The 19,767-nt window shown below is 36.7% G+C and overlaps 8 non-coding genes across 8 annotated transcripts; all 8 read right to left on the reverse strand.

Moving 5' to 3' along the window:
- Positions 1 to 1,277: 1,277 nt before the first annotated feature.
- On the reverse strand, positions 1,278 to 1,349 carry TRNAA-UGC (transfer RNA alanine (anticodon UGC)). The gene has a single exon. It is a non-coding gene; the product is annotated as a tRNA-Ala (tRNA).
- A 2,683-nt stretch (positions 1,350 to 4,032) lies between these two features.
- On the reverse strand, positions 4,033 to 4,104 carry TRNAA-UGC (transfer RNA alanine (anticodon UGC)). Its single transcript has one exon. It is a non-coding gene; the product is annotated as a tRNA-Ala (tRNA).
- A 5,433-nt stretch (positions 4,105 to 9,537) lies between these two features.
- On the reverse strand, positions 9,538 to 9,609 carry TRNAA-UGC (transfer RNA alanine (anticodon UGC)). The gene has a single exon. It is a non-coding gene; the product is annotated as a tRNA-Ala (tRNA).
- An 850-nt stretch (positions 9,610 to 10,459) lies between these two features.
- On the reverse strand, positions 10,460 to 10,531 carry TRNAA-UGC (transfer RNA alanine (anticodon UGC)). The gene has a single exon. It is a non-coding gene; the product is annotated as a tRNA-Ala (tRNA).
- A 1,761-nt stretch (positions 10,532 to 12,292) lies between these two features.
- TRNAA-UGC (transfer RNA alanine (anticodon UGC)) lies at positions 12,293 to 12,364 on the reverse strand. Its single transcript has one exon. It is a non-coding gene; the product is annotated as a tRNA-Ala (tRNA).
- Positions 12,365 to 15,964: 3,600 nt separating this feature from the next.
- TRNAA-UGC (transfer RNA alanine (anticodon UGC)) lies at positions 15,965 to 16,036 on the reverse strand. Its single transcript has one exon. It is a non-coding gene; the product is annotated as a tRNA-Ala (tRNA).
- Positions 16,037 to 16,886: 850 nt separating this feature from the next.
- Positions 16,887 to 16,958, reverse strand: TRNAA-UGC (transfer RNA alanine (anticodon UGC)). The gene has a single exon. It is a non-coding gene; the product is annotated as a tRNA-Ala (tRNA).
- Positions 16,959 to 18,719: 1,761 nt separating this feature from the next.
- On the reverse strand, positions 18,720 to 18,791 carry TRNAA-UGC (transfer RNA alanine (anticodon UGC)). The gene has a single exon. It is a non-coding gene; the product is annotated as a tRNA-Ala (tRNA).
- Between the last annotated feature and the right edge of the window lie 976 nt (positions 18,792 to 19,767).

The raw sequence follows: 19,767 nt of genomic DNA on the forward strand, positions 1-19,767 counted from the left end.
CACAAAGTGTTTGAACTTGTCTCTCAATCTTAATCAATTAGTTTTACTATATTATTTGTCTCGCTCTTTTATTAAACTTTGCTCAGGTAGTCACCTTCAGTTCCCACTGAAAATAAAAAATCTATTTCCTACTTACCATATGTTTTCCCTCAGTGTAGGAGAATGGTTATAGGCATTCAATGGGAACTTTACTTTGAAAAATGGTATGAAGACGATGTTGAATATAATCATATTTGATTGATTTTTTAAGATTTGTATTCAACTTTGACTATTGCTGTAGAGTACTTTTATTGGTTTGCTTGTTATCTGTGGCTCTTCTAGAGAGTTTACATATGGTAAAAAGCTGCATTTTGCAAAACATGGAGATGCCGGGGAATGAACTCCGTGCAAAGCAAAGCATGTGCTCTACCACTGAGCTACATCCCCTAGGAGCTGCTATTTTCTTATGCACAAGTGATTGCAGCTTTACATTTCACTAGAGATTTACTACTTTTCAGTGTTATTAGGGACATCTTAGAGGATGGAAGAATAACCATTATACCATGCTTGACTTCAAGGACTTTATGGTTTTCATGGCTGATGAGAATGCAAGGAGATGCCCATTCCAAACATTGGAATGCTCTTAAAGTTCTCCATCAGAGACTGGTTTATCATCAGAATCCCCTACTTTTACTAATGAATGGTGTTGATATTGATCAAGTTTTGCTAACTAGAGGGCATTCTTACATTCTGTTTGGTCATCAGTGTCAGAATTTAGTAGAAGGGCACAAAGGATGCATGCTATGACTGCCTCTTGGGCACTGCTAACTAATGCTTCACCAGACAATCTATCTAGAGTTGATATGTTGTCATCATTCCATGCTTTGAAATTTCATTAAGTGCTTGCCCTCCAAGCCCTTGTCCATCCTCCTTTTGTTCACAAAGTGTTTGAACTTGTCTCTCAATCTTAATCAATTAGTTTTACTATATTATTTGTCTCGCTCTTTTATTAAACTTTGCTCAGGTAGTCGCCTTCAGTTCCCACTGAAAATAAAAAATCTATTTCCTACTTACCATATGTTTTCCCTCAGTGTAGGAGAATGGCAATAGGCATTCAATGGGAACTTTACTTTGAAAAATGGAATGAAGACAATGTTGAATATAATCATAGTTGATTGATTTTTTCTGATTTGTATTCAACTTTGACTATTGCTGTAGAGTACTTTTATTGGTTTGCCTAATATCTGTGGCTCTTCTAGAGAGTTTACATATGGTAAAAAGTTGTATTTTGCAAAACATGGAGATGCCGGGGATAGAACCTGGGGCCTCATACATGCAAAGCATGCGCTCTACCACTGAGCTACATCCCCTTAGAATTGCTATGTTCTTATGCACAAGTGATTGCAGCTTTACATTTCACTAGAGATTTACTACTTTTCAGTGTTATTTTGGATATCTTAGAAGATGGAAGTATAACCATTATACCATGCTTGACTTCAAGGAATTTATGGTTTTCATGTCTGATGAGAATGCAAGTAGATGCCCATTCCGAACATTGGAATGCTCTTAAAGTTCTCCATCAGAGACTGGTTTATCATCAGAATCCCCTACTTTTACTAATGAATGGTGTGGATATTGAACAAGATTTGCTAACTAGAGGGCTTTCTTACATTCTCTTTGGTCATCAGTGTCAGAACTTAGTAGAAGTGCACAAAGGATGCATGCTATGATTGCCTCTTGGGCATTGCTATCTAATGCTTCACCAGACAATCTATCTAGAGTTGATATGTTGTCATCATTCCATGCTTTGAAATTTCATTAAGTGCTTGCCCTCCAAGCCCATGTCCATCCTCTTTTTGTTCACAAAGTGTTTGAACTTGTCTCTCAATCTTAATCAATTAGTTTTGCTATATTATTTGTCTCGCTCTTTTATTAAACTTTGCTCGGGTAGTCGCCTTCAGTTCCAACTGAAAATAAAAAAACTATTTCATACTTACCATATGTTTTCCCTCAGTGTAGGAGAATGGCAATAGGCATTCAATGGGAACTTTACTTTGAAAAATGGAATGAAGACAATGTTGAATATAATCATATTTGATTGATTTTTTAAGATTTGTATTCAACTTTGACTGTTGCTGTAGAGTACTTTTATTTGATTGCTTGTTATCTGTGGCTCTTCTAGAGAGTTTACATATGGTAAAAAGCTGCATTTTGCAAAACATGGAGATGCCGGGGAATGAACTCGGTGCAAAGCAAAGCATGTGCTCTACCACTGAGCTACATCCCCTTAGAATTGCTATGTTCTTATGCACAAGTGATTGCAGCTTTACATTTCACTAGAGATTTACTACTTTTCAGTGTTATTTTGGATATCTTAGAAGATGGAAGTATAACCATTATACCATGCTTGACTTCAAGGAATTTATGGTTTTCATGTCTGATGAGAATGCAAGTAGATGCCCATTCCGAACATTGGAATGCTCTTAAAGTTCTCCATCAGAGACTGGTTTATCATCAGAATCCCCTACTTTTACTAATGAATGGTGTGGATATTGAACAAGATTTGCTAACTAGAGGGCTTTCTTACATTCTCTTTGGTCATCAGTGTCAGAACTTAGTAGAAGTGCACAAAGGATGCATGCTATGATTGCCTCTTGGGCATTGCTATCTAATGCTTCACCAGACAATCTATCTAGAGTTGATATGTTGTCATCATTCCATGCTTTGAATTTCATTAAGTGCTTGCCCTCCAAGCCCATGTCCATCCTCTTTTTGTTCACAAAGTGTTTGAACTTGTCTCTCAATCTTAATCAATTAGTTTTGCTATATTATTTGTCTCGCTCTTTTATTAAACTTTGCTCGGGTAGTCGCCTTCAGTTCCAACTGAAAATAAAAAAACTATTTCATACTTACCATATGTTTTCCCTCAGTGTAGGAGAATGGTAATAGGCATTCAATGGGAACTTTACTTTGAAAAATGGAATGAAGACAATGTTGAATATAATCATAGTTGATTGATTTTTTATGATTTGTATTCAACTTTGACTATTGCTGTAGAGTACTTTTATTGGTTTGCCTGTTATCTGTGGCTCTTCTAGAGAGTTTACATATGGTAAAAAGCTGTATTTTGCAAAACATGGAGATGCCGGGGAATGAACTCGGTGCAAAGCAAAGCATGCGCTCTACCACTGAGCTACATCCCCTAGGAGCTGCTATTTTCTTATGCACAAGTGATTACATCTTTACATTTCACTAGAGATTTACTACTTTTCAGTGTTATTAGGGACATCTTAGAGGATGGAAGGATAACCATTATACCTTGCTGGATTTCAAGGACTTTATGGTTTTCATGGCTGATGAGAATGCAAGGAGATGCCCATTCCAAACATTGGAATGCTCTTAAAGTTCTCCATCAGAGACTGGTTTATCATCAGAATCCCTTACTTTTACTAATGAATGGTGTAGATATTGATCAAGTTTTGCTAACTAGAGGGCTTTCTTACATTCTGTTTGGTCATCAGTGTCAGAATTTAGTAGAAGGGCAGAAAGGATGCATGCTATGACTGCCTCTTGGGCTTGCTAGCTAATGCTTCACCAGACAATCTATCTAGAGTTGATATGTTGTCATCATTCCATGCTTTGAAATTTCATTAAGTGCTTGCCCTCCAAGCCCTTGTCCATCCTCCTTTTGTTCACAAAGTGTTTGAACTTGTCTCTCAATCTTAATCAATTAGTTTTACTATATTATTTGTCTCGCTCTTTTATTAAACTTTGCTCAGGTAGTCGCCTTCAGTTCCCACTGAAAATAAAAAATCTATTTCCTACTTACCATATGTTTTCCCTCAGTGTAGGAGAATGGCAATAGGCATTCAATGGGAACTTTACTTTGAAAAATGGAATGAAGACAATGTTGAATATAATCATAGTTGATTGATTTTTTCTGATTTGTATTCAACTTTGACTATTGCTGTAGAGTACTTTTATTGGTTTGCCTAATATCTGTGGCTCTTCTAGAGAGTTTACATATGGTAAAAAGTTGTATTTTGCAAAACATGGAGATGCCGGGGATAGAACCTGGGGCCTCATACATGCAAAGCATGCGCTCTACCACTGAGCTACATCCCCTTAGAATTGCTATGTTCTTATGCACAAGTGATTGCAGCTTTACATTTCACTAGAGATTTACTACTTTTCAGTGTTATTTTGGATATCTTAGAAGATGGAAGTATAACCATTATACCATGCTTGACTTCAAGGAATTTATGGTTTTCATGTCTGATGAGAATGCAAGTAGATGCCCATTCCGAACATTGGAATGCTCTTAAAGTTCTCCATCAGAGACTGGTTTATCATCAGAATCCCCTACTTTTACTAATGAATGGTGTGGATATTGAACAAGATTTGCTAACTAGAGGGCTTTCTTACATTCTCTTTGGTCATCAGTGTCAGAACTTAGTAGAAGTGCACAAAGGATGCATGCTATGATTGCCTCTTGGGCATTGCTATCTAATGCTTCACCAGACAATCTATCTAGAGTTGATATGTTGTCATCATTCCATGCTTTGAAATTTCATTAAGTGCTTGCCCTCCAAGCCCATGTCCATCCTCTTTTTGTTCACAAAGTGTTTGAACTTGTCTCTCAATCTTAATCAATTAGTTTTGCTATATTATTTGTCTCGCTCTTTTATTAAACTTTGCTCGGGTAGTCGCCTTCAGTTCCAACTGAAAATAAAAAAACTATTTCATACTTACCATATGTTTTCCCTCAGTGTAGGAGAATGGCAATAGGCATTCAATGGGAACTTTACTTTGAAAAATGGAATGAAGACAATGTTGAATATAATCATATTTGATTGATTTTTTAAGATTTGTATTCAACTTTGACTGTTGCTGTAGAGTACTTTTATTTGATTGCTTGTTATCTGTGGCTCTTCTAGAGAGTTTACATATGGTAAAAAGCTGCATTTTGCAAAACATGGAGATGCCGGGGAATGAACTCGGTGCAAAGCAAAGCATGTGCTCTACCACTGAGCTACATCCCCTTAGAATTGCTATGTTCTTATGCACAAGTGATTGCAGCTTTACATTTCACTAGAGATTTACTACTTTTCAGTGTTATTTTGGATATCTTAGAAGATGGAAGTATAACCATTATACCATGCTTGACTTCAAGGAATTTATGGTTTTCATGTCTGATGAGAATGCAAGTAGATGCCCATTCCGAACATTGGAATGCTCTTAAAGTTCTCCATCAGAGACTGGTTTATCATCAGAATCCCCTACTTTTACTAATGAATGGTGTGGATATTGAACAAGATTTGCTAACTAGAGGGCTTTCTTACATTCTCTTTGGTCATCAGTGTCAGAACTTAGTAGAAGTGCACAAAGGATGCATGCTATGATTGCCTCTTGGGCATTGCTATCTAATGCTTCACCAGACAATCTATCTAGAGTTGATATGTTGTCATCATTCCATGCTTTGAATTTCATTAAGTGCTTGCCCTCCAAGCCCATGTCCATCCTCTTTTTGTTCACAAAGTGTTTGAACTTGTCTCTCAATCTTAATCAATTAGTTTTGCTATATTATTTGTCTCGCTCTTTTATTAAACTTTGCTCGGGTAGTCGCCTTCAGTTCCAACTGAAAATAAAAAAACTATTTCATACTTACCATATGTTTTCCCTCAGTGTAGGAGAATGGTAATAGGCATTCAATGGGAACTTTACTTTGAAAAATGGAATGAAGACAATGTTGAATATAATCATAGTTGATTGATTTTTTATGATTTGTATTCAACTTTGACTATTGCTGTAGAGTACTTTTATTGGTTTGCCTGTTATCTGTGGCTCTTCTAGAGAGTTTACATATGGTAAAAAGCTGTATTTTGCAAAACATGGAGATGCCGGGGAATGAACTCGGTGCAAAGCAAAGCATGCGCTCTACCACTGAGCTACATCCCCTAGGAGCTGCTATTTTCTTATGCACAAGTGATTACATCTTTACATTTCACTAGAGATTTACTACTTTTCAGTGTTATTAGGGACATCTTAGAGGATGGAAGGATAACCATTATACCTTGCTGGATTTCAAGGACTTTATGGTTTTCATGGCTGATGAGAATGCAAGGAGATGCCCATTCCAAACATTGGAATGCTCTTAAAGTTCTCCATCAGAGACTGGTTTATCATCAGAATCCCTTACTTTTACTAATGAATGGTGTAGATATTGATCAAGTTTTGCTAACTAGAGGGCTTTCTTACATTCTGTTTGGTCATCAGTGTCAGAATTTAGTAGAAGGGCAGAAAGGATGCATGCTATGACTGCCTCTTGGGCTTGCTAGCTAATGCTTCACCAGACAATCTATCTAGAGTTGATATGTTGTCATCATTCCATGCTTTGAAATTTCATTAAGTGCTTGCCCTCCAAGCCCATGTCCATCCTCTTTTTGTTCACAAAGTGTTTGAACTTGTCTCTCAATCTTAATCAATTAGTTTTACTATATTATTTGTCTCGCTCTTTTATTAAACTTTGCTCAGGTAGTCAAATTCAGTTCCCACTGAAAATAAAAAATCTATTTCCTACTTACCATATGTTTTCCCTCAGTGTAGGAGAATGGCTATAGGCATTCAATGGGAACTTTACTTTGAAAAATGGTATGAAGACGATGTTGAATATAATCATATTTGATTGATTTTTTAAGATTTGTATTCAACTTTGACTATTGCTGTAGAGTACTTTTATTGGTTTGCTTGTTATCTGTGGCTCTTCTAGAGAGTTTACATATGGTAAAAAGCTGCATTTTGCAAAACATGGAGATGCCGGGGAATGAACTCCGTGCAAAGCAAAGCATGTGCTCTACCACTGAGCTACATCCCCTAGGAGCTGCTATTTTCTTATGCACAAGTGATTGCAGCTTTACATTTCACTAGAGATTTACTACTTTTCAGTGTTATTAGGGACATCTTAGAGGATGGAAGAATAACCATTATACCATGCTTGACTTCAAGGACTTTATGGTTTTCATGGCTGATGAGAATGCAAGGAGATGCCCATTCCAAACATTGGAATGCTCTTAAAGTTCTCCATCAGAGACTGGTTTATCATCAGAATCCCCTACTTTTACTAATGAATGGTGTAGATATTGATCAAGTTTTGCTAACTAGAGGGCATTCTTACATTCTGTTTGGTCATCAGTGTCAGAATTTAGTAGAAGGGCACAAAGGATGCATGCTATGACTGCCTCTTGGGCACTGCTAACTAATGCTTCACCAGACAATCTATCTAGAGTTGATATGTTGTCATCATTCCATGCTTTGAAATTTCATTAAGTGCTTGCCCTCCAAGCCCTTGTCCATCCTCTTTTTGTTCACAAAGTGTTTGAACTTGTCTCTCAATCTTAATCAATTAGTTTTACTATATTATTTGTCTCGCTCTTTTATTAAACTTTGCTCAGGTAGTCGCCTTCAGTTCCCACTGAAAATAAAAAATCTATTTCCTACTTACCATATGTTTTCCCTCAGTGTAGGAGAATGGCAATAGGCATTCAATGGGAACTTTACTTTGAAAAATGGAATGAAGACAATGTTGAATATAATCATATTTGATTGATTTTTTAAGATTTGTATTCAACTTTGACTGTTGCTGTAGAGTACTTTTATTTGATTGCTTGTTATCTGTGGCTCTTCTAGAGAGTTTACATATGGTAAAAAGCTGCATTTTGCAAAACATGGAGATGCCGGGGAATGAACTCGGTGCAAAGCAAAGCATGTGCTCTACCACTGAGCTACATCCCCTAGGAGCTGCTATTTTCTTATGCACAAGTGATTGCAGCTTTACATTTCACTAGAGATTTACTACTTTTCAGTGTTATTAGGGACATCTTAGAGGATGGAAGAATAACCATTATACCATGCTTGACTTCAAGGACTTTATGGTTTTAATGGCTGATGAGAATGCAAGGAGATGCCCATTCCAAACATTGGAATGCTCTTAAAGTTCTCCATCAGAAACTGGTTTATCATCAGAATCCCCTACTTTTACTAATGAATGGTGTAGATATTGATCAAGTTTTGCTAACTAGAGGGCTTTCTTACATTCTGTTTGGTCATCAGTGTCAGAATTTAGTAGAAGGGCACAAAGGATGCATGCTATGACTGCCTCTTGGGCTTGCTAGCTAATGCTTCACCAGACAATCTATCTAGAGTTGATATGTTGTCATCATTCCATGCTTTGAAATTTCATTAAGTGCTTGCCCTCCAAGCCCATGTCCATCCTCTTTTTGTTCACAAAGTGTTTGAACTTGTCTCTCAATCTTAATCAATTAGTTTTACTATATTATTTGTCTCGCTCTTTTATTAAACTTTGCTCAGGTAGTCACCTTCAGTTCCCACTGAAAATAAAAAATCTATTTCCTACTTACCATATGTTTTCCCTCAGTGTAGGAGAATGGCTATAGGCATTCAATGGGAACTTTACTTTGAAAAATGGTATGAAGACGATGTTGAATATAATCATATTTGATTGATTTTTTAAGATTTGTATTCAACTTTGACTGTTTCTGTAGAGTACTTTTATTTGATTGCTTGTTATCTGTGGCTCTTCTAGAGAGTTTACATATGGTAAAAAGCTGCATTTTGCAAAACATGGAGATGCCGGGGAATGAACTCGGTGCAAAGCAAAGCATGTGCTCTACCACTGAGCTACATCCCCTAGGAGCTGCTATTTTCTTATGCACAAGTGATTGCAGCTTTACATTTCACTAGAGATTTACTACTTTTCAGTGTTATTAGGGACATCTTAGAGGATGGAAGAATAACCATTATACCATGCTTGACTTCAAGGACTTTATGGTTTTCATGGCTGATGAGAATGCATGGAGATGCCCATTCCAAACATTGGAATGCTCTTAAAGTTCTCCATCAGAGACTGGTTTATCATCAGAATCTTCTACTTTTACTAATGAATGGTGTAGATATTGATCAAGTTTTGCTGACTAGAGGGCATTCTTACATTCTGTTTGGTCATCAGTGTCAGAATTTAGTAGAAGGGCACAAAGGATGCATGCTATGACTGCCTCTTGGGCACTGCTAACTAATGCTTCACCAGACAATCTATCTAGAGTTGATATGTTGTCATCATTCCATGCTTTGAAATTTCATTAAGTGCTTGCCCTCCAAGCCCTTGTCCATCCTCTTTATGTTCACAAAGTGTTTGAACTTGTCTCTCAATCTTAATCAATTAGTTTTACTATATTATTTGTCTCGCTCTTTTATTAAACTTTGCTCAGGTAGTCGCCTTCAGTTCCCACTGAAAATAAAAAATCTATTTCCTACTTACCATATGTTTTCCCTCAGTGTAGGAGAATGGCAATAGGCATTCAATGGGAACTTTACTTTGAAAAATGGTATGAAGACGATGTTGAATATAATCATATTTGATTGATTTTTTATGATTTGTGTTCAACTTTGACTATTGCTGTAGAGTACTTTTATTGGATTGCTTGTTATCTGTGGCTATTCTAGAGAGTTTACATATGGTAAAAAGCTGCATTTTGCAAAACATGGAGATGCCGGGTATTGAACCCGGGGCCTCATACATGCAAAGCATGCGCTCTACCACTGAGCTACATCCCCTTAGAATTGCTATGTTCTTATGCACAAGTGATTGCAGCTTTACATTTCACTAGAGATTTACTCCTTTTCAGTGTTATTAGGGATATCTTAGAAGATGGAAGTATAACCATTATACCATGCTTGACTTCAAGGACTTTATGGTTTTCATGGCTGATGAGAATGCATGGAGATGCCCATTCCGAACTTTGGAATGCTCTTAAAGTTCTCCATCAGAGACTGGTTTATCATCAGAATCCCCTACTTTTACTAATGAATGGTGTAGATATTGATCAAGTTTTGCTAACTAGAGGGCTTTCTTACATTCTGTTTGATCATCAGTGTCAGAATTTAGTAGAAGGGCACAAAGGATGCATGCTATGACTGCCTCTTGGGCTTGCTAGCTAATGCTTCACCAGACAATCTATCTAGAGTTGATAAGTTGTCATCATTCCATGCTTTGAAATTTCATTAAGTGCTTGCCCTCCAAGCCCATGTCCATCCTCTTTTTGTTCACAAAGTGTTTGAACTTGTCTCTCAATCTTAATCAATTAGTTTTACTATATTATTTGTCTCGCTCTTTTATTAAACTTTGCTCGGGTAGTCGCCTTCAGTTCCCACTGAAAATAAAAAATCTATTTCCTACTTACTATATGTTTTCCCACAGTGTAGGAGAATGACAATAGGCATTCAATGGGAACTTTACTTTGAAAAATGGTATGAAGACGATGTTGAATATAATCATATTTGATTGATTTTTTATGATTTGTATTCAACTTTGACTATTGCTGTAGAGAACTTTTATTGGATTGCTTGTTATCTGTGGCTCTTCTAGAGAGTTTACATATGGTAAAAAGCTGCATTTTGCAAAACATGGAGATGCCGGGTATTGAACCCGGGCCCTCATACATGCAAAGCATGCGCTCTACCACTGAGCTACATCACCTTAGAATTGCTATGTTTTTATGCACAAGTGTTTGCAGCTTTACATTTCACTAGAGATTTACTACTTTTCAGTGTTATTAGGGATATCTTAGAAGATGGAAGTATAACCATTATACCATGCTTGACTTCAAGGAATTTATGGTTTTCATGTCTGATGAGAATGCAAGTAGATGCCCATTCCGAACATTGGAATGCTCTTAAAGTTCTCCATCAGAGACTGGTTTATCATCAGAATCCCCTACTTTTACTAATGAATGGTGTGGATATTGAACAAGATTTGCTAACTAGAGGGCTTTCTTACATTCTCTTTGGTCATCAGTGTCAGAACTTAGTAGAAGTGCACAAAGGATGCATGCTATGATTGCCTCTTGGGCATTGCTATCTAATGCTTCACCAGACAATCTATCTAGAGTTGATATGTTGTCATCATTCCATGCTTTGAATTTCATTAAGTGCTTGCCCTCCAAGCCAATGTCCATCCTCTTTTTGTTCACAAAGTGTTTGAACTTGTCTCTCAATCTTAATCTTTTAGTTTTGCTATATTATTTGTCTTGCTCTTTTATTAAACTTTGCTCGGGTAGTCGCCTTCAGTTCCCACTGAAAATAAAAAAACTATTTCATACTTACCATATGTTTTCCCTCAGTGTAGGAGAATGGCAATAGGCATTCAATGGGAACTTTACTTTGAAAAATGGAATGAAAACAATGTTGAATATAATCATATTTGATTGATTTTTTAAAATTTGTATTCAACTTTGACTGTTGCTGTAGAGTACTTTTATTTGATTGCTTGTTATCTGTGGCTCTTCTAGAGAGTTTACATATGGTAAAAAGCTGCATTTTGCAAAACATGGAGATGCCGGGGAATGAACTCGGTGCAAAGCAAAGCATGTGCTCTACCACTGAGCTACATCCCCTAGGAGCTGCTATTTTCTTATGCACAAGTGATTGCAGCTTTACATTTCACTAGAGATTTACTACTTTTCAGTGTTATTAGGGACATCTTAGAGGATGGAAGAATAACCATTATACCATGCTTGACTTCAAGGACTTTATGGTTTTCATGGCTGATGAGAATGCAAGGAGATGTCCATTCCAAACATTGGAATGCTCTTAAAGTTCTCCATCAGAGACTGGTTTATCATCAGAATCCCCTACTTTTACTAATGAATGGTGTAGATATTGATCAAGTTTTGCTAACTAGAGGGCATTCTTACATTCTGTTTGGTCATCAGTGTCAGAATTTAGTAGAAGGGCACAAAGGATGCATGCTATGACTGCCTCTTGGGCTTGCTAGCTAATGCTTCACCAGACAATCTATCTAGAGTTGATATGTTGTCATCATTCCATGCTTTGAAATTTCATTAAGTGCTTGCCCTCCAAGCCCATGTCCATCCTCTTTTTGTTCACAAAGTGTTTGAACTTGTCTCTCAATCTTAATCAATTAGTTTTACTATATTATTTGTCTCACACTTTTATTAAACTTTGCTCGGGTTGTAACCTTCAGTTCCCACTGAAAATAAAAAATCTATTTCCTACTTACTATATTGTTTTCCCACAGTGTAGGAGAATGACAATAGGCATTCAATGGGAACTTTACTTTGAAAAATGGTATGAAGACGATGTTGAATATAATCATATTTGATTGATTTTTTATGATTTGTATTCAACTTTGACTATTGCTGTAGAGAACTTTTATTGGATTGCTTGTTATCTGTGGCTCTTCTAGAGAGTATGGTAAAAAGCTGCATTTTGCAAAACATGGAGATGCCGGGTATTGAACCCGGGGCCTCATACATGCAAAGCATGCGCTCTACCACTGAGCTACATCCCCTTAGAATTGCTATGTTTTTATGCACAAGTGATTGCAGCTTTACATTTCACTAGAGATTTACTACTTTTCAGTGTTATTAGTGATATCTTAGAAGATGGAAGTATAACCATTATACCATGCTTGACTTCAAGGAATTTATGGTTTTCATGTCTGATGAGAATGCAAGTAGATGCCCATTCCGAACATTGGAATGCTCTTAAAGTTCTCCATCAGAGACTGGTTTATCATCAGAATCCCCTACTTTTACTAATGAATGGTGTGGATATTGAACAAGATTTGCTAACTAGAGGGCTTTCTTACATTCTCTTTGGTCATCAGTGTCAGAACTTAGTAGAAGTGCACAAAGGATGCATGCTATGATTGCCTCTTGGGCATTGCTATCTAATGCTTCACCAGACAATCTATCTAGAGTTGATATGTTGTCATCATTCCATGCTTTGAAATTTCATTAAGTGCTTGCCCTCCAAGCCCATGTCCATCCTCTTTTTGTTCACAAAGTGTTTGAACTTGTCTCTCAATCTTAATCAATTAGTTTTGCTATATTATTTGTCTCGCTCTTTTATTAAACTTTGCTCGGGTAGTCGCCTTCAGTTCCAACTGAAAATAAAAAAACTATTTCATACTTACCATATGTTTTCCCTCAGTGTAGGAGAATGGCAATAGGCATTCAATGGGAACTTTACTTTGAAAAATGGAATGAAGACAATGTTGAATATAATCATATTTGATTGATTTTTTAAGATTTGTATTCAACTTTGACTGTTGCTGTAGAGTACTTTTATTTGATTGCTTGTTATCTGTGGCTCTTCTAGAGAGTTTACATATGGTAAAAAGCTGCATTTTGCAAAACATGGAGATGCCGGGGAATGAACTCGGTGCAAAGCAAAGCATGTGCTCTACCACTGAGCTACATCCCCTTAGAATTGCTATGTTCTTATGCACAAGTGATTGCAGCTTTACATTTCACTAGAGATTTACTACTTTTCAGTGTTATTTTGGATATCTTAGAAGATGGAAGTATAACCATTATACCATGCTTGACTTCAAGGAATTTATGGTTTTCATGTCTGATGAGAATGCAAGTAGATGCCCATTCCGAACATTGGAATGCTCTTAAAGTTCTCCATCAGAGACTGGTTTATCATCAGAATCCCCTACTTTTACTAATGAATGGTGTGGATATTGAACAAGATTTGCTAACTAGAGGGCTTTCTTACATTCTCTTTGGTCATCAGTGTCAGAACTTAGTAGAAGTGCACAAAGGATGCATGCTATGATTGCCTCTTGGGCATTGCTATCTAATGCTTCACCAGACAATCTATCTAGAGTTGATATGTTGTCATCATTCCATGCTTTGAATTTCATTAAGTGCTTGCCCTCCAAGCCCATGTCCATCCTCTTTTTGTTCACAAAGTGTTTGAACTTGTCTCTCAATCTTAATCAATTAGTTTTACTATATTATTTGTCTCGCTCTTTTATTAAACTTTGCTCAGGTAGTCGCCTTCAGTTCCCACTGAAAATAAAAAATCTATTTCCTACTTACCATATGTTTTCCCTCAGTGTAGGAGAATGGCAATAGGCATTCAATGGGAACTTTACTTTGAAAAATGGAATGAAGACAATGTTGAATATAATCATATTTGATTGATTTTTTAAGATTTGTATTCAACTTTGACTGTTGCTGTAGAGTACTTTTATTTGATTGCTTGTTATCTGTGGCTCTTCTAGAGAGTTTACATATGGTAAAAAGCTGCATTTTGCAAAACATGGAGATGCCGGGGAATGAACTCGGTGCAAAGCAAAGCATGTGCTCTACCACTGAGCTACATCCCCTAGGAGCTGCTATTTTCTTATGCACAAGTGATTGCAGCTTTACATTTCACTAGAGATTTACTACTTTTCAGTGTTATTAGGGACATCTTAGAGGATGGAAGAATAACCATTATACCATGCTTGACTTCAAGGACTTTATGGTTTTAATGGCTGATGAGAATGCAAGGAGATGCCCATTCCAAACATTGGAATGCTCTTAAAGTTCTCCATCAGAAACTGGTTTATCATCAGAATCCCCTACTTTTACTAATGAATGGTGTAGATATTGATCAAGTTTTGCTAACTAGAGGGCTTTCTTACATTCTGTTTGGTCATCAGTGTCAGAATTTAGTAGAAGGGCACAAAGGATGCATGCTATGACTGCCTCTTGGGCTTGCTAGCTAATGCTTCACCAGACAATCTATCTAGAGTTGATATGTTGTCATCATTCCATGCTTTGAAATTTCATTAAGTGCTTGCCCTCCAAGCCCATGTCCATCCTCTTTTTGTTCACAAAGTGTTTGAACTTGTCTCTCAATCTTAATCAATTAGTTTTACTATATTATTTGTCTCGCTCTTTTATTAAACTTTGCTCAGGTAGTCACCTTCAGTTCCCACTGAAAATAAAAAATCTATTTCCTACTTACCATATGTTTTCCCTCAGTGTAGGAGAATGGCTATAGGCATTCAATGGGAACTTTACTTTGAAAAATGGTATGAAGACGATGTTGAATATAATCATATTTGATTGATTTTTTAAGATTTGTATTCAACTTTGACTGTTTCTGTAGAGTACTTTTATTTGATTGCTTGTTATCTGTGGCTCTTCTAGAGAGTTTACATATGGTAAAAAGCTGCATTTTGCAAAACATGGAGATGCCGGGGAATGAACTCGGTGCAAAGCAAAGCATGTGCTCTACCACTGAGCTACATCCCCTAGGAGCTGCTATTTTCTTATGCACAAGTGATTGCAGCTTTACATTTCACTAGAGATTTACTACTTTTCAGTGTTATTAGGGACATCTTAGAGGATGGAAGAATAACCATTATACCATGCTTGACTTCAAGGACTTTATGGTTTTCATGGCTGATGAGAATGCATGGAGATGCCCATTCCAAACATTGGAATGCTCTTAAAGTTCTCCATCAGAGACTGGTTTATCATCAGAATCTTCTACTTTTACTAATGAATGGTGTAGATATTGATCAAGTTTTGCTGACTAGAGGGCATTCTTACATTCTGTTTGGTCATCAGTGTCAGAATTTAGTAGAAGGGCACAAAGGATGCATGCTATGACTGCCTCTTGGGCACTGCTAACTAATGCTTCACCAGACAATCTATCTAGAGTTGATATGTTGTCATCATTCCATGCTTTGAAATTTCATTAAGTGCTTGCCCTCCAAGCCCTTGTCCATCCTCTTTATGTTCACAAAGTGTTTGAACTTGTCTCTCAATCTTAATCAATTAGTTTTACTATATTATTTGTCTCGCTCTTTTATTAAACTTTGCTCAGGTAGTCGCCTTCAGTTCCCACTGAAAATAAAAAATCTATTTCCTACTTACCATATGTTTTCCCTCAGTGTAGGAGAATGGCAATAGGCATTCAATGGGAACTTTACTTTGAAAAATGGTATGAAGACGATGTTGAATATAATCATATTTGATTGATTTTTTATGATTTGTGTTCAACTTTGACTATTGCTGTAGAGTACTTTTATTGGATTGCTTGTTATCTGTGGCTATTCTAGAGAGTTTACATATGGTAAAAAGCTGCATTTTGCAAAACATGGAGATGCCGGGTATTGAACCCGGGGCCTCATACATGCAAAGCATGCGCTCTACCACTGAGCTACATCCCCTTAGAATTGCTATGTTCTTATGCACAAGTGATTGCAGCTTTACATTTCACTAGAGATTTACTCCTTTTCAGTGTTATTAGGGATATCTTAGAAGATGGAAGTATAACCATTATACCATGCTTGACTTCAAGGACTTTATGGTTTTCATGGCTGATGAGAATGCATGGAGATGCCCATTCCGAACTTTGGAATGCTCTTAAAGTTCTCCATCAGAGACTGGTTTATCATCAGAATCCCCTACTTTTACTAATGAATGGTGTAGATATTGATCAAGTTTTGCTAACTAGAGGGCTTTCTTACATTCTGTTTGATCATCAGTGTCAGAATTTAGTAGAAGGGCACAAAGGATGCATGCTATGACTGCCTCTTGGGCTTGCTAGCTAATGCTTCACCAGACAATCTATCTAGAGTTGATAAGTTGTCATCATTCCATGCTTTGAAATTTCATTAAGTGCTTGCCCTCCAAGCCCATGTCCATCCTCTTTTTGTTCACAAAGTGTTTGAACTTGTCTCTCAATCTTAATCAATTAGTTTTACTATATTATTTGTCTCGCTCTTTTATTAAACTTTGCTCGGGTAGTCGCCTTCAGTTCCCACTGAAAATAAAAAATCTATTTCCTACTTACTATATGTTTTCCCACAGTGTAGGAGAATGACAATAGGCATTCAATGGGAACTTTACTTTGAAAAATGGTATGAAGACGATGTTGAATATAATCATATTTGATTGATTTTTTATGATTTGTATTCAACTTTGACTATTGCTGTAGAGAACTTTTATTGGATTGCTTGTTATCTGTGGCTCTTCTAGAGAGTTTACATATGGTAAAAAGCTGCATTTTGCAAAACATGGAGATGCCGGGTATTGAACCCGGGCCCTCATACATGCAAAGCATGCGCTCTACCACTGAGCTACATCACCTTAGAATTGCTATGTTTTTATGCACAAGTGTTTGCAGCTTTACATTTCACTAGAGATTTACTACTTTTCAGTGTTATTAGGGATATCTTAGAAGATGGAAGTATAACCATTATACCATGCTTGACTTCAAGGAATTTATGGTTTTCATGTCTGATGAGAATGCAAGTAGATGCCCATTCCGAACATTGGAATGCTCTTAAAGTTCTCCATCAGAGACTGGTTTATCATCAGAATCCCCTACTTTTACTAATGAATGGTGTGGATATTGAACAAGATTTGCTAACTAGAGGGCTTTCTTACATTCTCTTTGGTCATCAGTGTCAGAACTTAGTAGAAGTGCACAAAGGATGCATGCTATGATTGCCTCTTGGGCATTGCTATCTAATGCTTCACCAGACAATCTATCTAGAGTTGATATGTTGTCATCATTCCATGCTTTGAATTTCATTAAGTGCTTGCCCTCCAAGCCAATGTCCATCCTCTTTTTGTTCACAAAGTGTTTGAACTTGTCTCTCAATCTTAATCTTTTAGTTTTGCTATATTATTTGTCTTGCTCTTTTATTAAACTTTGCTCGGGTAGTCGCCTTCAGTTCCCACTGAAAATAAAAAAACTATTTCATACTTACCATATGTTTTCCCTCAGTGTAGGAGAATGGCAATAGGCATTCAATGGGAACTTTACTTTGAAAAATGGAATGAAAACAATGTTGAATATAATCATATTTGATTGATTTTTTAAAATTTGTATTCAACTTTGACTGTTGCTGTAGAGTACTTTTATTTGATTGCTTGTTATCTGTGGCTCTTCTAGAGAGTTTACATATGGTAAAAAGCTGCATTTTGCAAAACATGGAGATGCCGGGGAATGAACTCGGTGCAAAGCAAAGCATGTGCTCTACCACTGAGCTACATCCCCTAGGAGCTGCTATTTTCTTATGCACAAGTGATTGCAGCTTTACATTTCACTAGAGATTTACTACTTTTCAGTGTTATTAGGGACATCTTAGAGGATGGAAGAATAACCATTATACCATGCTTGACTTCAAGGACTTTATGGTTTTCATGGCTGATGAGAATGCAAGGAGATGTCCATTCCAAACATTGGAATGCTCTTAAAGTTCTCCATCAGAGACTGGTTTATCATCAGAATCCCCTACTTTTACTAATGAATGGTGTAGATATTGATCAAGTTTTGCTAACTAGAGGGCATTCTTACATTCTGTTTGGTCATCAGTGTCAGAATTTAGTAGAAGGGCACAAAGGATGCATGCTATGACTGCCTCTTGGGCTTGCTAGCTAATGCTTCACCAGACAATCTATCTAGAGTTGATATGTTGTCATCATTCCATGCTTTGAAATTTCATTAAGTGCTTGCCCTCCAAGCCCATGTCCATCCTCTTTTTGTTCACAAAGTGTTTGAACTTGTCTCTCAATCTTAATCAATTAGTTTTACTATATTATTTGTCTCACACTTTTATTAAACTTTGCTCGGGTTGTAACCTTCAGTTCCCACTGAAAATAAAAAATCTATTTCCTACTTACTATATTGTTTTCCCACAGTGTAGGAGAATGACAATAGGCATTCAATGGGAACTTTACTTTGAAAAATGGTATGAAGACGATGTTGAATATAATCATATTTGATTGATTTTTTATGATTTGTATTCAACTTTGACTATTGCTGTAGAGAACTTTTATTGGATTGCTTGTTATCTGTGGCTCTTCTAGAGAGTATGGTAAAAAGCTGCATTTTGCAAAACATGGAGATGCCGGGTATTGAACCCGGGGCCTCATACATGCAAAGCATGCGCTCTACCACTGAGCTACATCCCCTTAGAATTGCTATGTTTTTATGCACAAGTGATTGCAGCTTTACATTTCACTAGAGATTTACTACTTTTCAGTGTTATTAGTGATATCTTAGAAGATGGAAGTATAACCATTATACCATGCTTGACTTCAAGGAATTTATGGTTTTCATGTCTGATGAGAATGCAAGTAGATGCCCATTCCGAACATTGGAATGCTCTTAAAGTTCTCCATCAGAGACTGGTTTATCATCAGAATCCCCTACTTTTACTAATGAATGGTGTGGATATTGAACAAGATTTGCTAACTAGAGGGCTTTCTTACATTCTCTTTGGTCATCAGTGTCAGAACTTAGTAGAAGTGCACAAAGGATGCATGCTATGATTGCCTCTTGGGCATTGCTATCTAATGCTTCACCAGACAATCTATCTAGAGTTGATATGTTGTCATCATTCCATGCTTTGAAATTTCATTAAGTGCTTGCCCTCCAAGCCCATGTCCATCCTCTTTTTGTTCACAAAGTGTTTGAACTTGTCTCTCAATCTTAATCAATTAGTTTTGCTATATTATTTGTCTCGCTCTTTTATTAAACTTTGCTCGGGTAGTCGCCTTCAGTTCCAACTGAAAATAAAAAAACTATTTCATACTTACCATATGTTTTCCCTCAGTGTAGGAGAATGGCAATAGGCATTCAATGGGAACTTTACTTTGAAAAATGGAATGAAGACAATGTTGAATATAATCATATTTGATTGATTTTTTAAGATTTGTATTCAACTTTGACTGTTGCTGTAGAGTACTTTTATTTGATTGCTTGTTATCTGTGGCTCTTCTAGAGAGTTTACATATGGTAAAAAGCTGCATTTTGCAAAACATGGAGATGCCGGGGAATGAACTCGGTGCAAAGCAAAGCATGTGCTCTACCACTGAGCTACATCCCCTTAGAATTGCTATGTTCTTATGCACAAGTGATTGCAGCTTTACATTTCACTAGAGATTT

This window comes from Taudactylus pleione, unplaced genomic scaffold (assembly GCF_031769625.1).
Source record: "Taudactylus pleione unplaced genomic scaffold, aTauple2 ptg000070l, whole genome shotgun sequence".
NCBI classification, from domain to species: Eukaryota; Metazoa; Chordata; class Amphibia; order Anura; family Myobatrachidae; genus Taudactylus; species Taudactylus pleione.